The 21,478-nt window shown below is 41.1% G+C and overlaps 1 long non-coding RNA gene across 1 annotated transcript; it reads right to left on the reverse strand.

Annotated features, from left to right (window-relative positions):
* Positions 1-1,122: 1,122 nt before the first annotated feature.
* On the reverse strand, positions 1,123-20,916 carry LOC116046953. The gene is made up of 3 exons (XR_004104273.1): positions 20,906-20,916; positions 3,220-3,230; positions 1,123-1,217 (listed from the first exon to the last, which is right to left on the reverse strand). It is a non-coding gene; the product is annotated as an uncharacterized LOC116046953 (long non-coding RNA).
* Positions 20,917-21,478: the final 562 nt, after the last annotated feature.

The raw sequence follows: 21,478 nt of genomic DNA on the forward strand, positions 1-21,478 counted from the left end.
TCATCAACACTCTTCCACTTTGAGGATGATGCCGTGCAATGTCTTTACCCTTTTCTCCCTGTCTCTGTTCCCTTTTCCTCAATTTTCAACCCCTCTATTTGTGCTTAGGTAGCCTCTGCTGACTTTCTCTGTTATATCTCTTGTTTGCTCCCTCTCTTTTTCTTGCCAGTGATTGTCTCTCTTGCTGGGCACCAGATAAGAGCTTTTCACGGCACAAATGACAGGCACACAGGATGGGGTTCATTCCATTCGCAAACAATGATCTGTAAAAACACACTCGAGATGTAAAACAAGCACTCTGCAGAGACCGCCTGGGCGGACCTGGAATAGACAATTCAACGCACCACTTACCGACACATTCAGCCAATTTGTACTTAGAGGGAATATGTACAAGGTGGAAGGACTATAAGCAAAAAGCACAATAAAAAATGCTCTTTATCGTACTGGGAAACTGTTACATAGGCTTTAATCAACTTGAATCACGATAGAGCTGTCAAAGGTTTGAGGCCTATAGAAAATGGTTTGTCTCATTAGTTCAAAAGTCAGAGACAAAAAGAGCCCAACAAGGCTCACAATCTGACGATCTGATGCAATAATTACATATATATATATATATATATATATATATATATATATATATATATATATATATAAGGTACAGATGTTACATAAATGCACAGACACTTTTCAGCCTTGCACATGTGGAAATAAATGTTAGTCACCATGATTTTAGTTATCAGGTTGTCTCATTAGGGCCATACAGTGGTAGTCACAGATGCTCAAACAGATGGCTTCATCCTAAGCAAGTATTAAATAGATAGTTAATGTAGTTAGCACAGGCTGCAATTGATACAATGGCTAAACAAACACTTTAAAGAAACTAAGGTTTTATTTTTATAAGTTAAAAGCCATACGATTTTGATGTAATGACCATATTGGCTTAAAGATGATCCCTGGAACATATGATGCTAAAGTAGCACAGTAAAGAGCCCTTAATGCCTACAAGAGTCACCAATGTAAAGTAACACAAGATTCCTTTATATAATTGTGGGGACTCTCTATCTATAAAAATATACAAGGGCCAAATTAAAGGAATACGTTGCCAATATTCAACCAACATTGTATCATAATAATGTTGGTAGTATGTGTAAATGAACTATGTTAAACTTCCCTCCATCTTACCAGTGCCCAGGTCTCCCTACTCACAGGCCAGCCTGCTAGCTCTAGGGCTGCTGCTTGAACTACTAATTTAACTACTTCAATTGAATACACTACAAGATATTTAATGTTCAAATTGATAAACTGTATTGTTTTTTTACAAATATTCACCTATTTTGAATTTGATGCCTGCAACACGTTCCAAAAAAGCGGGGACAGGGGCAACAAAAGACTGGGAAAGTTGAGGAATGCTAAAAAAAACACCTGTTTGTAACATTCCACAGCTGAACAGGTTAATTGGAAACAGGTGAGTGTCATGATTGGGTATAAAAGGAGCATCCCCATGAATGCTTCGGAAAACCATTGTCAGTTAAGACGGTTTGTCGCTACATCTACAAGTGCAAGTTAAAACTCTACCATGCAAAGCAAAAGCCATATATCAACAACACCCAGAAACGCAGACGGCTTCTCTGGGCCCGAGCTCATCTGAGATGAACTAAAGCAAAGTGGAAAAGTGTGCTGTGGTCTGACGAGTCCACATTTCAAATTGGTTTTGGAAATCATGGACGTCATGTCCTCTGGGCCAAAGAGCAAAGGACCATCCAGATTGTTATCAGCGCAAAGGTCAAAAGCCAGCATCTGTGATGGTATGGGGGTGTATTAGTGCCCATTGTATGGGTAACTTGCACATCTGTGAAGGCACCATTAATGCTGAAAGGTACATACAGGTTTTGGAGCAGCATATGCTTATTTCAGCAAGACAATGCCAAACCACATTCTGCACGTGTTAGAACAGCGTGGCTTCATAGTAAAAGAGTCTAGTCTAGTCTGGCCTGCCTGCAGTCCAGACCTGTCTCCTATTGAAAATGTGTGGTGCATTATGAAGCACAAAATACGACAACGAAGACCCCGGACTTTTGAGCAACTAAAGTCGTACATCAAGCAAGAACGGGAAAGAATTCCACCTACAAAGCTTCAACAATTAGTGTCCTCAGTTCCCTAATGCTTATTGAGTGTTGTTAAAAGGAAAGGTGATGTAACACAGTGGTAAACATGCCCTTGTCCTAGTTTAAACATTAAATATCTTGTCTTTGTAGTGTATTCAATTGAATATAGGTTGAAAAGGATTTCCAAATCATTGTATTGTTTTTATTTATGTTTTACACAACGTCCCAACTTCATCGGAATTGGGGTTTGTACTTCCGCATATGAACACAGAGTATAGAAGCCGATTGAGGGAGAGAGACGCCCTTTCTCTGAAACTCAGACCGAACTCAAATGGAACCGTTAAACTAGACAGTGCTCATCCAATATAAACCAAGATTCTGTTACTGTGTTTCTCGCCTAAAATAATTTCAGAAACATATTTTAGTGCAAAGTTTGGCTTTGTTTTGGCAATATGACAGTTTGGGCACCATATTGTTTCCTGTATAGCAAAAACAGAGGCTGAAAAAACTCAGATGAAACTATAAAACTAGACAGTGCTGATCAAATATAAACCAAGATTCTGATCTGTATTGCCAATTCCTCACCTAAAATGTTTTCAGAAACATATTTCAGCTTAACATTTAACTGTTCAGCCTGTTCTCATGAACCATACGTTCAAAAAGCTACAAAAAAGTAAAGCACTATAATTCGTCATTTTTTTGTTTTTTTTACGCTTTATTCACCACATTGACTGCTTCTGTATAAGAAGACTGCATAGGGAGGAGGTTGAGTAAATGGGTGGGTGTCAAAACACAGGACTTTCATGCCAGGGAGTGGAGTTCGATTCCCAGGGAAATGCCTGTTCCTTGGTAGTGTTTTAATCGAAACAATGATCTTATTACTAAATTTAACTAGTCGTTTTGGTGCCTAAATTTAACTTTCGTTGCCGCATAACCCCTAAACTTGAACCGTATTGTCCACCGAAATGACCAGCAGTTTGCGGTGCTCTGTACCCGGCTCAAAGTCACCTATTCTCGGGTAACTGAACCACTTACCACTGATTCAACGGAGCACCATGCTGAGCACCATGCGGAGCACCCTGGCCGGCGTCACAGAGCTCTGTAGCTGCCAAACACATCCACTAACTGCCGCTGATACGACCAAACTGTGACGGCGTCACAAAGCTCTGTAGCGGCTTAAACAACTAACCAACTGCTGCTGGGCGTCATGAGCTTGTAGCCGGCCACTGTAGCAGGTGCCACGTGACCAGCCTCCTAGTTTTGTTATCTTCAATGTCTTACATTTTGGTGTACATTCTTTTTCGTACAATATCATGCAAACCTGTTCATGAGAATGACTGTTATACAAGTTTGTATGTTACCAGCCGGCCACCATATTGATTTCTGTGACATGCTCACATTACGTCACCCACCAGCAGGAGCGTTCTCCTGAGAATGTGGGTGCATCCTATGGCATTCTGTCAGTTACAGGAGGTGGAAGAACGTCACTTTCTCTGTTGAGACCAGATGGGTGCTCTTCTGAACTTCTGAAGTTATGCAATCTAGGATCTTATAAGGACTTTGGTTAAAAATCTTAAGCATGTTGTCCATCGCATTATGGTTACCTTCTTGTCAGAGAGAAATACTCATTATCCTGTGCTCTAGCTTATGCAAACTATGCACACATGTGTGTTCTGTGAAAGACGGGTTAAGCTTTCTCTTCAGTTCCAGTGTGTCTTCTCACTTCCTCGTCAGTCTTCTTGCAGAATTAGAGGGCTGGTTTTCACCACCAGCTTTCCTGATCGTTTGACCCGTTTCTTTTCAGTGAATATCATAGTTCCTGCCTCAGCCCCTCACGATTTGACCCATGTAAATCTGCCTTTTACTCAATCAGCTGTTTCAGAGTTTTTGCATTCAGCTTCCACATGCCCTTTCCCAGAACTGGTCATTTTCATGGCATTATTTTTTGGTTCTGATGGAGAACATCTAAATGAGAACCTGGGTTTCCAGAAGCTCCTGGCTGTCATTTAAAAGCAGGAGTGTGCCAAGGAAACATTATTGAGGTGGAGGTTCCTGAAGCTGTCTTTCCTTCTTCCTCTGCATCCCGACAGTGCGACTCTGGCCTCTCCCAGTTCCAGCCTGGTTCCTTCTAAAGCTTTGCTTGAACTTCCTGTTGTCTTCCTGGTGCAGCCCACTAGCTGCATCCCCATCTGCTCAGCTCCTGCATCCGCCCTCATCCCTCTTCCTCTGTCTTGCAGGGTGGTTCCACTATTCCTCTTCAATCCTGTGTTCTGGTGCCTGAAAGCCCAGTGGGTGAGACTCTGAGCCACCCCTTTCCAGAGAAGGTCATACTTGTTTTTAAATACTGTGGATGCCCTCTTAATCTCATTAAGTTACACAATATGATTGTCCCCCATCTTTGTCGTGTCCTTTGTTCATGTACTGGCTTTTTTAGTTAACTTCTCTTGACTCTAGACTGTCCAGACTCTCCAGACCCTTCACTATACTCAGCTTAACTTCTTGGTAAATGGTAAATGGTCCCATATCATGCTCATTTTCAGGTTCATACTTATTTTGGTCTTCTACTAGAACCCCATTATTTTTCTCATATTGTCTGTCTGAATATACTTCGCTCTGATTTATTGTTTAAAGCTTTAGTGCGTAACATTTTTTTATTTTTTATTTATTCGATAGGACAGCTTATGAAAGGGGAGAAGGAGGGTGAATGATATGCAGCAAAGGGCTGCAGGTCAGAACTGAACGTGCGGCCGCTGCGGTGAGGACTGAGCCTTTGTATATGGGCGCACGCTCTACCAGGTGATCTACCCAGGCACCCAGTGTGTAACTTTTTTATAATAATGAACGTCCGTTACATTCAAGCCATTGCCAAATAAGTTGCTACAACAGCTCCACACAACTCTCTCTGGATTTCTCAGTCTGGCTAGGTTTACAAAATGGTGTTGTCCGGCAACCTTCCCGTGCAGAAACTCGAGTAAAGATAATTACCTTTTCTGAAGAGGCCGTGATGTTTTTTTAATTCTCCGTTTCCCCCTTTGTCACAAGCAACTGTGTGGAGGAGGGGGGGAATGAATACAATACGTTATGAAGTGTAACCTTTTCTTTTGATCAGTAAATTGTTAGTGATGTTCCATATCCTCACGGTTCGGCACGCATGTGAACTGCGGATTATTTACAAAGTTGAAATCCAGTTTTACTGCTGCTGTGAACAGGGAGCAAGTGTGGTTCCACATTTCAAAACTCAACGCAGACAACATTCTCTGCAATATAAACCGAGTACTGAACTTGAATTTATGTTGCTTACTGTAAAAGTTTTAAGTGAGTTGATTGAATGATATTTTGTTATTGCCAATCGTTACGTAACTCTGACCTTGAATAAAAATCAGATGCGGACCTTTGAGTAATACTTTTGAGAACCCTGTCCTAAGTGCTGTTTCTGCATACATGCATACATACACACACACACACACACACACACACACACACACACACACACACACACACGCACACACACACACTGGTATACCGACTATGTAAATATCTTGAATTGGTATGCATTGGAAGGTGAAAAGAGAGATTTCCTCGCAAGATTGTGAGTGGAAAGAAAAGTACACTCCTCGCCTCCAAATGGGACCCGTGTGTGTGTGTGTCTGTGTGTGTGTGTGTCTGTGTGTGTGTGTGTGTGTGTGTGTGTGTGCGTGTGCATGTGTGTGTGGTCCTCAGCGTCTGTTTGCCTCCTTGGAAATGAGCTCTTTTCAATAGTGAGATAGCACTATAGAGGTGTGAAGTGCCACCTCTTTCCATTCAGAAGAAGTTTCCGCTTGTCTGCCTCCTGGATATTGTTCCACTTTCTCTTTCTCTCATGTGCCCTCCATTTCCCCGTTTGGCTCTAACTTCCTCCCTTCTCTCTACTTCGTTTTAGTGGCTCTTGTTTTTTTTTCACGCTTTCCCTCATTTCTGTTTTACCCTTCATTTCTCTCAGCATCATATCTCTCTTTGCATTCTCCTACTTACCACCTCCTTCTCTCTTTTTTTCCCACCCTTTGTCTGTCTTTTACTCCATCCCTCTGTCCTTCCCTTTCCCTCCTCAACACAACAACACAGAGGTTGGATGAGTTAATGATGTGCATGTGCTTGGATCTGCCTCGACTGCATATTCACCACAATATTTACCATATTATTATTTATTTACTGGAATGTTTTACATATCGCAGAATCTCCAAATCATTTCCTGTATTTGCATTTTCAGTTTTTTTTTTCACTTTTCTTCAGCAGCTTTGCAACCCTCATAGAAAAAGAATGTGCTGACTTGTTCCACTGTTAAATTCCCGGCCAGAAGTCAGGTTGAGAACGTCAGCTAAATAACTAAATTGTAAACAGTGAAGGTGCAAACTCTTTTTACAATGTTTTGTGGGGAAAGGGGGGTTGGGGGTGCACACTGGCAAAGCTGAGTGGTAACACATACTTGGCTCCAACTAATGACTTTACAATTGTTTGAAGGCAAGTTATACAGTTTGTACCATGCATATGTATCCATGTCTTGTTTTAGACAATAAGTTGTTGTTAATCTCAAAATCTGAATCTAAAAACAAAGAGAGTGCGTTAGGAAGAAATAATATAAAAATAAGTTAAGATATTAAGGGACAATATGAACAAATAAAGTATAAATGAAGAATTAGAATGTCTGTATACAGTATTGCAAATGAATAAAACAAATGGATATAAACAATGTAAAATTAATGTAGTATTGTATATATGCATATTGAGAAAAAAAGAATATATATATATATTAGGGGTGGAACAGTACATGTATTTGTATTGAACTGAAACGGTACGGGCGTCACGGTTCGGTGCATGAATTTACACGGAGAATACACAGTATAAAAATAAATAAAACTTGCGTGCAAATTAATTAATGTAATGTGGAACTAATGTAATGCGGAACTACGGTTAGATACGCGGGTTCTTTAGGGACCCCTAATCTGTAGCCCCGCCTTAGCTCTGAAGCTGATTGGCGCGCTGCCTATGTAGCCGATCTCTGCCTATGTATGCAGTTTTAATGAGTCAGAGATAGCAGCACTAAGGACGAGTATGGCGAGTGGTGACGACCCACAAGACTTAGAGGACCAGTCAGTTCCAGTAGTACAGGCGAGAGAGTGGTAGTGCTGGCGAAATTCACAAGTTCACTAAAGGTTGGTATCTATCTCGTGAACACCTTTACACAATCACACATTCACAATCACCGACCTCACTCTTAGCAAACAAGCGATTGCGCCTGCTTTAGAAAGTTAACTAGTTGCAAGTTTGTGGTAAAATGCAGTTGGGTTGTCGAGGTCAAAACACTATATAGCAGCTGTGGATCAAATAAACGTATAATAAATAATGTTATGTCAGTTTTTTACTCTGAAACCCCCCCGCCCACCCACGCCACAAATTGCTTTCAAATCTGTGGGAAACACTGGACATGCACAATAAAAAAAAAAATTTGCCGTCTGCATTTTTGTTTTGCTTTTCTCTCCATTGTACCGAACTCGTACCAAACCGTGATGTCTGAACCAAGGTATGAACCGAACCGTGACTTCTGTGTACCGTTCCACCCCTAATATATATATATATATATATATATATATACTGTATATATACATATTAGGGCTGTCAAACGATTACATTTTCTTAAGCGCGATTAATCTTTGAATTTCTATAGTTAATCGCGATTAATCGCATGTTTTATCACATGATTAAAATTCTATTATTTTGCATTTCAGAACAGTTTTTAAGTACATATTAACAATGGAAAGCAATTCTTACCAGTGTATCTTGATTGGGAATCAAATGAATGCAAAGAAAATGACTTTATGAACTTGATTTTAAGATTTGTATTTGTTTATTATATATTTAATCTAGTCACACATTTGAATCTAGAGTCAATATTAGGGTGGTATTGTTTGGTTTGGATACCGGTGCTAAAGCGGTACTTTTAAAACGGTACCAGTGCCTTAACGGTGCCTGAACTGATACTTTTTAAGAAAGAAAGAAGGGTACTAAACAGTTGGCGACATTAAAGAATGGCTTGTTTATTGCTAAGGCCATATCGTCAAAATTAAATGTTTAATAATAATGTATAACAATAACAATAACTTATTTTACTAGTAAATTGCTGTTGAATGACAAAAACAACCACCAGATGGGAAAAGGGCATTTAACAACAACTTTGAATGCACCACGAGGCTGTAAATTACCAGTTTCATGAACGCACCGTCTGTGTTTTTCCGACAACAGCAGCTACAGATTGTTACATCCCGGTGTTGAATCCTCTACAGTAAAACACAGTCAAACTTTACACCGTTTAGCGTTAGCTGTCAGCATTGTGATTAAAACAATTAAAAAAAATTAACACATTACACTCTGCCCTTAATGCGTTAATGCTGACAGCCCTAATATATATATATATATATATATATATATATATATATATATATATATATAATTCAATTCAATTTCAATTCAATTCAATTCAATTCAATTCCATTTTATTTATAGTATCAAATCATAACAAGAGTTATCTCGAGACACTTTACAGATAGAGTAGGTCTAGACCAAACTCTGTAGTTTACGAAGCCCCAACTATTACAGTGGTTGCCTCAAGAGCAAGCATTAGCAGTAGCTATTGCGACAGTGGCAAGGAAAAACTCCCTTTTTTGTTAGGAAGAAACCTCGGACAGACCCAGACTCTTGGTAGGCGGTGTCTGACGGCACCAGTTGGGGGAGTGGTGAATGGTGGCATTAATAGTCATAATAAAGATAGTGAAACAGTGATCACAATGGTAGTCGTAGTAGTTCATGTCATAGTAGGCTACAGCAGGGCGTTACGGGGTGTTGTGTGGCACAGCAGCCTGGGTGGACGCGGTTGGACGCGGCAGGACGCAGTCGGACACTGCGGGGAATCGCAGAGCGTAGCAGGGTGTAGTAAGTCCATAGCGTCAGCTGCACCCAGGACCCCGGTGTAGGTGCCACCCAATTCCAAGGCGATGTTCTGGGTGAAGAAGAAGCAAAGGGACTCCGGGGAGAAAACTCCCCAGAGCTAGGTTAGTAACAGGCATTTCTGGGACTAAGATGCACACAAAAGGAGACAAGTGAAAAGAGAGAAGAGGGAGCGGCTCATTGTGTCCTTGGAAGGAGCTTCCCACAGCAGTCTAGAGTTATAATAGCATAACTAAGAGAGGCAGGCTAAAGAGAGGGGCCCTGGACCGGGCTCGTACTCTCCCCTGCCGGAACGGGCTTGTACTTCCTGCCTCCCTCTACTCTACTCTACTATGCTGCAACTCCTCACTCCCTAACTATAAGCTTTATCAAAGATGATGGTTTTCAGTTTATTCTTAAATGTGGCGACGGTGTCAGCCCCCCGAACCCAAGTTGGGAGCTGGTTCCACAGGAGAGGAGCCTGGTAGCTGAAGGCTCTGGCTCCCATTTTACTTTTAGAGACTCTAGGAACCACAAATAGCTCTGAGTTCTGGGAGCGCAGTGCTCTAGATGGAAAATAAGGTACTAAGAGCTCTTCTATGTATGATGGTGCTTGACCATTTAGTGCTTTGTAGGTCAGGAGAAGGATTTTAAATTCAATCCTGGATTTTACAGGAAGCCAATGCAGAGAAGCTAATACAGGAGAAATGTGATCTCTTTTGTTAGTTCTTGTCAGAACACGTGCTGCAGCATTCTGGATCAGCTGGAGGGTCTTGAGGGACTTATTTGAGCAGCCTGATAGTAAAAAATTACAGTAGTCCAGCCGGGAGGTAACGAATGCATGGACTAGTTTTTCAGCATCGTTTTGCGAGAGGATGTTCCTGATTTTGGCAATGTTACGAAGATGGAAAAAGGCTGTTCATCAGGTTTGTTTTAAGTGGGCGTTAAAGGATAGATCCTGGTCAAAAATGATTCCTAGATTTCTGACAGTAGTGCTGGAGGCCAGGGCAATACCATCTAGGGTACCTATATCTTTAGATAATGAAGTTTGGTGGTGCTTGGGTCCCAGCACAATAACTTCCGTCTTGTTTGAGTTTAACATCAGAAAATTGTGGGTCATCCAGGATTTTATATCTTTAATGCACGCTTGAAGTTTAGCCAACTGACCGCTTTCGTCTGGCTTAATTGACAGATATAATTGAGTGTTTCCTAATAATATTGCCTAGAGGAAGCATATATAAAGAGAATAGAATTGGTCCAAGCACTGAGCCTTGAGGAACGCCATGGCTAACTTTAGCGTATTTGGATGGTTTATCGTTAATATTAACAAATTGGGATCGCTCAGAAAAATAGGACTTAAACCAGCTTAGTGCGATTCCTTTAATGCCAACTAAATGTTCCAGTCTCTGTAAGAGGATGGTATGGTCAATAGTGTCGAATGCAGCACTAAGATCTAATAAGACAAGTATGGAGACAAGTCCTTTGTCAGCAGCAGTTAGAAGGTCGTTAGTGATTTTCACCAGTGCCGTCTCTGTGCTATGATGCATTCTAAATCCTGACTGAAAGTCTTCAAATAGACTATTTCTATGCAGAAAGTCACACAATTGATTAGCAACTACCTTCTCAAGGATTTTGGAGAGAAACGGGAGGTTAGATATAGGTCTATAGTTGGCTAAGACCTCAGGGTCGAGGGTGGGTTTTTTCAGAATAGGTTTTATCACAGCTACTTTAAAAGACTGCGGTACGTGACCCGTTAATAAGGACATATTGATCGTATCTAGTAATGTGGTATTGACCACGGGTAGTGCTTCTTTAAGTAGCCTCGTTGGAATGGGGTCTAAGAGACAGGTAGTTGGCTTAGCTGAAGAGACCCTTAACATTAATTGTTGGTCTAAAGGATAAAAGCGGTCTAAATAAGTATCAGGTCTTATCATTCTCTCTAGCCCTCCTGCGCCCAATGGTGAGTCGTTAGAAGCTGTGGGCAGAAGGTGATGAATTTTTTCTCTAATTGTTATAATTTTATCATTAAAAAAGGTCATGAAGTCATCACTGCTCAGAGCTATAGGAATAGATGGCTCAACAGAGCTATGACTCTTTGTCAGCCTGGCTACAGTGCTATATATATATATATAGAGAGAGAGAGAGAGAGAGAGAGAGAGAGAGAGAGAGAGAGAGAGAGAGAGAGAGAGAGACAGACACTCCCGCGCGAGCTGTATGAGAGACAATGAGACAACCTGTAGGGGGACCGAAGAGGGAAAAGTTACATAGTAGGCCTTTAATTCTGCCACTGTCGGCTCTGTTCCACTGGCACAGTTGACGGCAGCAGCAACATGTTCCCAAACACACTTTTAATTGGTGATCCCGCTGCTGTGGCCACTAAGTAATGTGGGTTTTTGGGCCTCCTCATCCCCTACAAGTATCTCTATCTCAGTGTCTCCGAAGTTACACTTCTTTGCTCTTTTCCAACCTGTCGCCATGATTCACCATAACAAAAGAACAACTGCATGCCAGGGTCATTAAAGTGCCCATATTATTAAAAAATCATTTTCTGGGATTTGGGGTGTTATTTTGTGTCTCTGGTGCTTCCACACGCATACAAACTTGGAAAAAAAAACATCCATGCTGTTTTGAGTGAGATACGGGTTTCTGAATGTAACCTGCCTTCAGTCTCCGGGTGAACTGTTCAAAATCTGCTGGGTTTTCTACGTCACTAGCCGAAACGAGGGGGCTAAACCATGCTAACGGTTAGCCCCCTCGTTCTCAATGGCAAAACACTGCTACAACACACACAAGTTCACCCTAATCTACAAAAGAACTACTTCCATGTCCCTGTTCTGCAGGTATTCCACGCAAAGTTGGAAGTGCGCCCTCATTTAGAAGAAGTCTCACGGCTAATCCTGCCTTGTACTGACTGCAGTTAGAGAAACAGCTAGATAGCAATTGTGAGCCTTACCTAGCTACTGAGCAAGTGCGAATCCCAACAAAGATGGTACAGAAGTAGGATGTCTCACTCTGTAGCTAAATTAGAGACCTGAACACAGGGTGAAAAGAGGAGCTGCAGCAATGTGCAGTACAACAAAAATATGGTGTTTTTTGATAATTAAACCATCTAAACCTATTCTGGTACAACCTCAAAATACAATTATGATCCTGAAAATTTGCATAATATGAGCACTTTAACATACTAATCAGCATTCATGAGGTGCTTTGCATTGAGTATTTATGGTTAAAAATGGGCTTGTACAGGGCGGGATAAGAGGCTGATTCACATACGCACACTTGTAGGTAATCTCTGATGTATAAAGGGAACATTGCTTACAGGTGTGTGTACGGTTTTATAAGTCTGACCTTTTTTTGGCTTTTGGGAGTACGTACACTTTTAGTAAGGATCCTACACACATATAAGTGAGACCCCTGGGGCATCATTTATAAATGTGGCGTACCCACAAGAAAAAGAAGACGAACGCTGCTCTCTACGCATGAATTGGGATTTATAAAAAGCAAACTTGACGGGAAAATGTGCAGTCCTCCACGGACACTCTGACCCAGGCGTACGCACAGAAACGGGTGAAATGAGAAACGGCATCGGCAGACACGTGAAAACACATGAAACTGTGTAACTGAGACCGTTGTGTAAAACAAATCAAAATATTGCCTCTCATTAATAATATAAAGAATTCACAAAGCCATTCTTACGATTAATATTCTAGCAGACAAACGGACAAAATAAAACAAGATACTATCATAAATTCAAATAAAGATATATTTGCAAAAAGAAAACTCAAATATGTTCTGTAATTATATTGGCATTTTCTGGAATTTATTCTCAGACATATTACGATGAACAGGACAAATGATGTATACACTGATGCTGTTTTCGATGCCTCTGTCTGACGGAGCACATCGTTTTAATATGGTCATCATATACAGTATCATAGTTTTTTATACAGTGTTTATTTTTATGGCTGCGTATCGTTTTATTTTTGTCTTAAATGTTTGTTTTATTGTAGGCCTAAAGCATGTTTTAACCATGTGAGAGGTGCAATAGAAATACAGTTTTACTAATATACGTGCTCCGTGCCAGAACTATTTGTAATTTACAAGTAGATTAATTCCAACACCTTTAGCTTTTTAGATACAATCAAATTGATGGGTATAAAAAGGCAGGCCATGCGTAATGATGCACAATGGCTGGCTTTGCACTGTTGGGAGATGTGGCAACAAACGAGGACGAGTGGCCTCAGAGCCGGTTCCGACTTCCTAGAGCTGTCCTGTTGGGTCTCTGTGCTGTTTTGAGTCCAGCGTTACAGAGAGGAGCACTCTCTGTAACCATGCCGTACCAGGCCCACTTTAATAGGGGTCAGCTCCGCTGTCCCGTGGCATAAACACTTTCTTGATGTAGCACTATGCGCTTTGTTTTGCATCATCTTTAATATCGGACCATTTCTTTTTAATTTGGGCCACGGTCCAACCTCTGAGGCTGTGGCATTAACTGCATCTGCAACATGTTGTCACTCTACAGCTTTTTTAGTTTTAGTAATGCCCACACTGTGCCCTCCAAACAGTCTTTCCTCTTTAATACCTCTCTAACAAGAACTACAACATAACACTGAGTGAAATTCCTTTGCTTTGTTTTCCTCTCTGCGCATGATGTCGGTATGGATGAATTTTAATTTGGGGAATTTCACTGACTATTTAAGGGCAACTATGGCCGTGACATGAAGCCGCCAAAGCTGCGCCACATTTAGACTGGATTGTGATTTATAAAGGAAAACCGGAGTCGGGTGTACGTACGCGTAGTTTTAGAAATCTGAATATTACTCTGCATACTCACATCCTATGTTTTGTCCGTACGCCATTGCTGACGCAAATTCACACACATTGACGCACAGTTTTATGAATGTGGCCCCTGGAGTACCTCCACCTTTTCAATCACAATTACCACGTCTTTTGGTGGTTGCTCTGTGCTTAGTCCGAATCAACGCATGTACATTTCTGGGATTCAGTCTGCTGATAACATTAGAAGTAGAGAATACTCTGTGGGCACACCAAGGAAACAGCACTAACATTGCAGCAGGGATGTCCCAAAACCTGAGCATCCCCCTGGAGCAGTCTACACCGCTGTTTACCAAACATCAATTAAAATATAGACTACACAAATGATTTACACATTAGTCCCTTATCACTGCAGTAGTACACCTGCCTAAAATAATATTATAATACATGCAACTACCACAAGGAGAAATAAATAACCGTTCAGGCAAAACCGCATTGGAAGACATCTCGAGATGGGAAATAAACTATTCTTCAGTTGCTTCAGGCCAAGTCACATTTACATAAAACACACTGAGATGGAGGTTAAAGCACAACCAGCTGGAAAGAAATGCTCAGTGCAGTCCGTGTTACCCCCTCGTCATGCAACGAGTCTCCGAGCACAGCTTCCACTGATGGCTTATAACAAGCAACAAACAGTGGAACGGCCATTTACAGATGATTTAAAGTTAATCTCGCTGGGAACGGTACGACAGGGATGACAGAAAAAGAAATAACTTGAACAGCTCATTTGATTGGTCAAAAAATCTGATGAACAACACAAAATGGAAAATACAGCATTTGGATGCATGTCATTTAAGCCTAACATTTGTAGGAATAGTGAAATGTCATTATGTAGTGTTATGGCCATGGGTAATGATGCACAGTAACTGCTCCCGCACTGTAGGAGAATAATGGCTGACTTCACAAAGAATCCATTTCTCCACATGGAGGAATAGTGTTTAGAGAGCATAATATGTATGATGATCTCTTCTCTGATGGCACGTGCACTTTAGAAGTTTCCGCTGTTATCTGACATTTCTTCTTTGATTGCATCTAACAGAATGTAAGAAAACAAATGATTTCTGAATTGAATTATACAGCACTTTTCAAAACAGTTTTAAACTAAATACATTGACTATTGTGTATTCCGTTATACACATGCACACCGCTACATTTAACATAGAAAGGCGATCAAAAGATTGTTCATATTAGATCATCTCATAAAGAGCCGACAGTCCAATGATTTTCCTTTGCCTACCCAGGATTTGTATGACTTTTTATTATTGAGACAATACCTTTACAAATATCAGGAATAGGAGAATATATACAAACTGCTGAACTGGAGAAATGGTTGATTGCTTTTGACAGAGATGGGGTGAAAAGAAATATTCTATCAAAATGTACTCTCGGGTTGGCCAAAAATGGGCAAACGGGTGGAGCGTGAATGGAGCTGAGGCAGCCTGGAGACGGGGTTATGTAGCGTCTGCAGCAGCTCAAATTCAGGCAGCACAAACAGCAGCGGTGACACCCCTGGTCCAACAGCAGCAACAAGGTTTGCAACAAATAGAATCTAATTATGTGGGAATGTACTTAATACATGTCTATGATAATAAATCATCAGATTTAGAACATTCAGAACATTTAGAGTTATCAATGTTTGATTAGACTTAGCAGTAGTAGCATTTCCTTGCTTCCAGCGAGGTGGATGCAACTCTCAGCGGGATACAAAACTCAGCAAGCACATGCCCAGTGTACATGAATGGTCTGCGCTAGGCATTTACAGGCGTGTTAGTACGGACAAAAATTAGTTCTGAGACGGTGCGTGAGCACTTAGCTTTAAAACGCTGGTTTAAAATGAAAATGTAGTAGTGTGGATGTAGCCTCAGTACTGGGAAACAAGTGTTGTTAAGATCGTAAACGATATTTCACTTTCGGGATTGATCTGGTGCCGCCGTAAATTGGTTAACTGCTCCTCAGATCTCTGCAGGGTAAATCCAGACAGCTAGCTAGACTATCTGTCCAATCTGAGTTTTCTGTTGCACAACTAAAACTCCTTTGGAACGTACACATGTTCCACCAAAACAAGTTCCTTCCCGAGGCTATTTTGCAGCGGCAATGTTGCTCTTGTTGAAAAATTCTTTATTAGGAGTAACCCCTTGAGATGCAGCATCTCTTTTTCGAGGAGGTCCTTAACAATAAATAAATAAACAGTACAATCATAATTAGACACAACAAAACAAAAAAAGACAAAAAAAACAACAAAAATCAAACAAAAACAGACATCATATTCAATCAGTCATAATCATGTTTGAGGCAGAATAAGAATGAAAATGAAACTGGATATTCATAATATTAGAAGAAGTGATATCATGTTATCGTATCGTAGAGGATTATGGACAGGTACAGTTGGTACTGTAATAGGAAAACAGGGCATTTTTAAAGGAGTGGAGAGATAGATTGGATCGAATGTTCACAGGTAAATTATTCCAATCTGAGCGCACTTAGCGCCGCCCAAGACGATTGTGATTAGTTTAAAGCAGGGGCGATTCTAGGATCAGATCTTTAGGGGGGCTCAGCCCCTAATGAGAATGTGACATGGATACAGTGCCTTGTTAGTGATACACCCCCCCCCCGCGCTAAATCAGTAATTTCCAGTGTTGTCCAAGTTACTTTTAAAAAGTAATTAGTTACAGTTACTAGTTACTTCTTCCAAAAAGTAACTAAATTAGTTATTCAGTTACAAATTATGAAAGTAACTAGTTACTTCAGAAAGTAACTATTGTGTTACTTTTAAGTACATTTTTAAATGCTCAAATGTGACCCCAGCTCCACCTACCCCTCTTTAATGGAACTTAAAATACATGTGCATGTTCAATTATTTATGATAAATCTGAATGTTATAATGAAATGGACACCTAATACAATACTATATTATCAGAAACAATGTACACACATCTAAACTATTTTAATGTTGCTGTGGGACAAAGTGAGACTAGCCTCCAATCAAATGCCATGTACTGTATGTAGATATTATGTTTATATAGTGGATCGATACAAATAACACAACACCTCAACAGGCCACAACTGGGCAACATTAAATTATGCTTGTTAAGCACTATACCAAAAATAAATGACAAATATATACACTCTTTGTAGTGCAAATAATGTAAGTGGTCTGATGTTTATACTGATGTTTATGATTTATGATGATGTTTATGCACTGGTGTGTGCGTCGAGCCGGCATGTGTGTGTGTGTGTGTGTGTGTGTGTGTGTGTGAGGAGTAGGTGATAGAGCGAGGGAGAAGTGAGAGAGTGACGGCGATTATCTTTGGAGTGAGTAGCGACTCTAGAGTCATAGTGAGAAAAACTAAGTGTCTCCCCTGTTCTTTCTGACCACGGTGGGAAATCTGTAGCAGGAAAAGTTAACCCTCTCCTTGATTTCATAACGCCATACCTGTCTCTCTCTCGTTGACTGACTCGCTTGTGTTGTTCGTTGTGTGGCTGCGTGCTTTCGAACACCCGCCCATCTCTACCTCTGATTGGCTAACCGTTACTCAACCTCAACCAATCGTCAGCATTTATGCGCGTGCGTCGTCCACTGCCCACTAACCAAGGAAGAACAGTAAAAAAAAGTATTTGCCTCTCGGCTCAGACTCAGAGATCTAGTTGGTCTGATGAAAAAAACAGCTTCAAATATAGTAACGTGCCGTATTTTTTTGGCAGTAACGGTAACAGCGTTATTAAGATGGGAAGAGTAATCAATTAGATTACTCGTTACTGAAAAAAAGTAACGCCGTTATTTATAACGCCGTTATTCCCATCACTGGTAATTTCATTATCTGATAATCTCCGAGCAAGCTACTGAACAACAACGTCAGCTTACGTTTTTTGACACTGTTAACACTATGATGGAACTAAACCTGACACTTTTTAAGTCACAGTAATAACGACCAATTTGACTGCTGAGCCCCTCTAAAAAGGGTCTAAAATCACCCATGGTTTAAAGAAATGCCAATAAACCAGAGCATGTTTTTCTCCCATCCAGGAATGCTGTGTGGACTAGCCAGACCCTCCTCCGCAGTGCTGTGGAGGAAGGTCTGGCAATGTGAGACTATAAAGATAATTTGTTAAGTGGACTGATGTTTCCTGGCTCTTGTATTCTAACCGAGGCCCCATGATGATAGCACTCAAACTCAGAAACTGAACCCTCCTTAACAACAAGCCTTCAGGATTCAAATTTGACAAAATGACTTGATACGATGGAGGTGTTTGGCAGTATTCTACTTCCTCTGTGTATGAGAAAACAGGAGAGAGACAGTTTCTGAGCTTCACCTCTGGGTAAATGTGTCTGGCCACCTGCCTGTTTGATATTAGAACAACAGATTGTTTGACAGAGGGACAGTCACGCATTTGGGAGGAGAAACAGGTGGAGCGCAGAGCTGGAACTTTCTTCTGCTTTAGATACCTCCATTACTTGACCTCTCCATCTCTCTCTCTCCTTCCAACACGCACACACACACACACACACACACACACACACCATCTCCTGTCACTTTCTGGTTCTTGCAGTTCATTGCCTACGTTATGACAGTGCTGACATCTTGCACCGAGCCCCATAGTGTACACACCCCTCCTGCATTAGCCATGACAGGTAGGTAGGTATGTGTGTGTGTGTGTGTGTGTGTGTGTGTGTGCGCACGCGCGCGCGCACGTGTGAGGAAGAGCGGGACGTATAAAAGGCCAGCCTATCTTCCAACCCAGCTAATGTGTGTTCAGGGGACGCTCTCTCTCTCTCTCTCTCTCACACACACACACACACACACACACACACACACACACACACACTTGCATACACTCCAAAAGTGTGTGTATACTGTATGTGCCATGTATGTTCTAATTGTGTGTCAAGTTCGGTATAGGCCAAGCCTCCTGCCACACTGTCCCTCCCTGCACTTCCATTAGACCTCTTTCCAATCCCACCCAGTCAAATTGTCACCTCAAAACCCCCTAACCATACGCATCCGCTCCCCTCACTCCATGTCACTCTATGCTAAATAGTCCTGCCTTGGAAGCTGTGGAAGCATCTCCTCTCAGTAGAAGTTGATATGACTGCGGCGTACTTTGGCTTAAGTCGAGTTCAGTTGGAAGTTGGAAATGTCAGCAGTGGAATAACTAGCTGGGAGCTGCACTGAGGCTTGGTGCAGGAGTTCAGTCGGGGCAGCCGTGGCCATACCGGGGGCCCATCTACACTACCGTGTGATGTGCATTGTGCTGTGTGAAAATCCAGCCCTCTGGGGAAACAGTTGCCATAAAACATCAGCTTTGAGTGTTGCACAGATGTCACACAGCTCAACATCCTCAAAATCTCCAGACGCTACAGGGATGAGTTGGTGGATTTACAAATAAATGATAATAAATCCTATTATTTTGCCACCTTCCGCCATAAGAATTTCTGCCGAAAAGATTTTGTCCATAATTGTATGGGCACAGATGTGCTTTTATATATGAATCTCTCCTTGGGCTAATTACTATGTACATAGAGCTGTAGAAACTAAAGCCAATATGGCCTCTATTCTCATGATCTACACATGATTACTGTTAGTGAATTAAAGTACAGTTTAAAGGACTGGGAAGTTTTATGCTTCTAACTTTATATGTGATAGTTTTGGAAAAACTTTTTTAACCTGACGCGCCAGATGGTTTGCTACACAGAACCATCTGAGAAGCCGTCATTGGAAACAAAAAAAAATACCTGGCAGGTGATTGGATGAGACATCTGTCTATCACGCCCGCCATTGTTGTTTTGAACGAACAGTCGCGGATGTCAAGATATCATGAACACATAAAATGTCAATGAAGGCAGTCAGAGGCAAAGTGTTATTGTCACGAATGATGACTGGAGAGGAGCTTTTCATGTTCCCAATTTGTGTTTTTATTAACAAAGACGACACTAAACTATACTCAAAACAAAATACAGAACATTAAACTGAGGCAAAATAACAGCAAACAAACAGGCAACATCACAGCCAGCTGCCAAGATTCCTCAAGCCTTCTTCTCCTGAAGCCCTTTTTAACTCAGCCCCCCCCTAATTAGAACCTACCACCTGCACAGGTGATTATAGGGTGAGCTATCCTGAGCAAGCAACAGTTACACTTAAGTTTCTCAAAACATCATTACAATTGGATAGATCAGTTACTGCCGACAATACTATTTATACATATATGTGCACCCAATTCAATAGGCACCCCAAATATTATAAAAATATCAGTTTATGAACTACCTTACCTATTGTTCTTCACCTTAGGATTGCCCAGCCCCCCCCTACAGAAAGGACCTAATGAGGCAAACCTGCATCCACTCTCCCTGATTACGCTGGTAAGCAACTGAGCTACCCCCCTATGAACCCATACAACCTGCCGAACAGGCCTATGTCAAATAATAAAGTAACAAATACACTAAAACAATAACCTACAACATTAGTGATATTAAGAATTAAGCAGACACAAAACTGTCTTAATTTTGGCATTAATGCTGACAGCCCTAATTCTAATACAAATGAAAAGACAGTAACATTTAACATTAAATATTATACATAAATATGTACGTGTGTGTGTGTGTGTGTGTGTGTGTGTGTGTGTGTGTGTGTTAGAGTGGTTGGGTCTCTCTCTTTTTATGCAATTTCAAATTGCGTTATTGGCATAAAAAAAATCAACACATATGTGTTGCCAAATAGGAGCAGACATACATGCAAACAACAAGAAGTAAACACATCTGATATAATAATACAACTAAACAGGATAATTATAATATAATTGCAGATAATAATCTCTCTCTCTCTCTCTCTCTCTCTCTCTCTCTCTCTCTCTCTCTCTCTCTCTCTCTCTCCTGACTCTGTCCAGGGTTTTTACATGTTATTGCTCTCAGGATTTGATACATTTTGTAAATAATACACATTTTATAGAATTCCTAGTCTGGCATTGATGAGGGTCTGGCTAGTCCACACAACATTACTGGACGGGAGAGAAACGTGCTGTGTTTTATTGGCGTTTCTTTACACCAATCACAATCATCTTGGGCGGCGCTAAGCTCTGGACGGAGCCACGGTGCCTCTGCAAAATAGTCTCAGGAAGGAACTTGTTTTGGTGGAACATGTGTACGTTCAAAAGTAGTTTTAGTCGTGAGACAGAAAACTCAGATTGGACAGATAGTCTAGCTAGCTGTCTGGATTTACCCTGCAGAGATCTGAGGAGCAGTTAACCATAGTCTTCATAAATCCACCGGAGGTTAGAACGCCAACACAAAGAAAGAGGAAGAGGACGGACATCCCGCGGAATTTTCGGCAGCTCCGGAGCAATCCCGGAAAGTGGAACGTCGTGGATATAGACTATAGAATTCCTTTCAGACTGCCTGTTCCTTCAGCAATCTTTTTCAGTTTGCTGGGTGAGAGAATGCACTGCGCTCTAGGAGCTCGCAGGTCTGCACGTAGCTCTTTCTTTCTTCTTTCTTTTTCTCTGTGTATGAGGCAGCTGAACACAAACAGACTTAACCCTCCTGTTTTCCTCAGGTCAAATTTGACCCGATTTCAAATCGATCAATTTAA

The sequence above is a fragment of the Sander lucioperca genome, chromosome 4, assembly GCF_008315115.2.
Source record: "Sander lucioperca isolate FBNREF2018 chromosome 4, SLUC_FBN_1.2, whole genome shotgun sequence".
Taxonomy (NCBI): Eukaryota; Metazoa; Chordata; class Actinopteri; order Perciformes; family Percidae; genus Sander; species Sander lucioperca.